The sequence below is a fragment of the Arachis duranensis genome, chromosome 4 (assembly GCF_000817695.3).
Source record: "Arachis duranensis cultivar V14167 chromosome 4, aradu.V14167.gnm2.J7QH, whole genome shotgun sequence".
NCBI lineage: Eukaryota > Viridiplantae > Streptophyta > Magnoliopsida > Fabales > Fabaceae > Arachis > Arachis duranensis.
Window position 1 is genome coordinate 94,919,846 of NC_029775.3, and position 1,987 is coordinate 94,921,832.

The following is a 1,987-nucleotide window of genomic DNA, read 5'->3' on the forward strand; positions in this document are numbered from 1 at the left end:
GATTCTATAGGAGGTTTATAAAGGATTTTTCAAAATCGCCAAACCTCTGAGCAACCTGCTAGCTGCTGACACGCCATTTGTCTTTGATAAGGAGTGTCTGCAGGCATTTGAGACTCTGAAAGCTAAATTGGTCACAGCACCAATCATCTCTGCACCAGACTGGACATTACCATTTGAACTAATGTGTGATGCCAGTGACCATGCCATTGCTGCCGTGTTGGGACAAAGGCATGACAAGCTTCTGCACGTTATTTACTATACCAGTCGTGTTCTAAATGATGCATAGAAGAACTACACAACCACAGAAAAAGAGTTACTTGTAGTGGTTTACGCCATTGACAAGTTTAGATCCTATTTAGTAGGATCAAAAGTGATTGTGTACACTGACCATGCTGCTCTTAGGTATCTACTCACAAAGCAGGATTCTAAACCCAGACTCATAAGATGGTGTTGCTTCTGCAAGAGTTTGATATAGAAATAAGAGACAGAAAAGGAACAGAGAATCAGGTAGCAGACCACCTGTCCCCAATAGAACCTGTAGAAGGGGCGTCCCTCCCTCTTACTGAAATCTCTGAAAACTTTCCAGATGAGCAACTCTTTTCCATCCAGGAAGTGCCATGGTTTGCAGACATTGCAGACATTGTTAATAGACAGAGAGTTAAACTTTATCTTGAAAGCAATTTTGAGCAAGAATGCTCAAAATTGAGACTTGATTAGAGCTCAGTAATAGTCCAGCTAAAGATAATAAAGAAGCGCTTGCTGGGAGGCAACCCAGCCATTTACAAAATTTAATTTCTTTTGTTTTTGTTAATTTTTGCAGGTATGTGTCAAAGTATCTTCAAAAGGTAAAATAGCAATTGCTTGAATTCACAGAGTTACAGGGGAATTTGGAAGCTCACTGGCGTGAAAAAGCCAGTAAGAAACGTTTTGGGCGTTGAACGCCCAAAAGAAGCATCCACTGGGCGTTCAACGCCAGTAAGGATAGCCATCTGGGCGTTGAACGCCAGAAAGGAGCATCTTCTGGGTGTTGAACGCCAGAAAGAATTTCCTTCTAGGCGTTTAACGCCAGAATTACAGCATCCTGGGCGTTTATAAAAACGCCCAGTGACAAAGGACTTCCTGGCGTTCAACGCCAGAAAGAAGCAACAGCTGGGCGTTGAACGCCCAGGAGAAGCAGCAATTGGGCGTTAAACGCCCAAAACATGCAGCATTTGGGCGTTTAACGCCAGGATGGTGGGGAGGAGGTAAAATTCGTTTTTCTTCACAAATTTTCTAATTTTTATGTTTTCAAATCATGATGATTTGCCATGATCACTGAGCTAAAACTCATCAAGATCATGGCACCTAAGGGAACAGGAAGAGCAAGGATGTGACTTGAAGGAACTGAAGCGTCAGAAATTAATTCTTGAAGGACCAAGCATCCCACAGACTAGAGAAACATCCACTTCCCAAAATAAAGGTCGTTGAGTTCTAATCTTTGCCTTAACTCTGTGATAACTGTTCTTATTAGAAATTTACCTTAGAAGTTATATATTAGTAGTAGTAATTAGTATCTCTACTTTGATTTTAATTCCAATTAAGTTATAATTTATTTTTCTCATCATCATCAAACATGAATAAGATAGTATATTTTTAGAATAAAGAGGCAATATTTTTTTCGAGTTCTTAATAAGAAAAATTCTAATTATTTATATGTAGTGGCAATACTTTTTGTCTTCTGAATGAATGCTTGAACAGTGCATATTTTTGATCTTGTTGTTTATGAATGTTAAAATTGTTGGCTCTTGAAAGAATGATGAAAAAGAGAAATGTTATTGATGATCTGAAAAATCAAAAGAAATTGATTCTTGAAGCAAGAAAAAACAGTGAAAAAAAAATTTTGAAAAAAAAAAGAGAGAGAAAGAAAAAGCAAGCAGAAAAAGCCAATAGCCCTTAAAACCAAAAGGCAAGGGTAAAAAGGATCCAAGGCTTTGAGCATCAATGGATA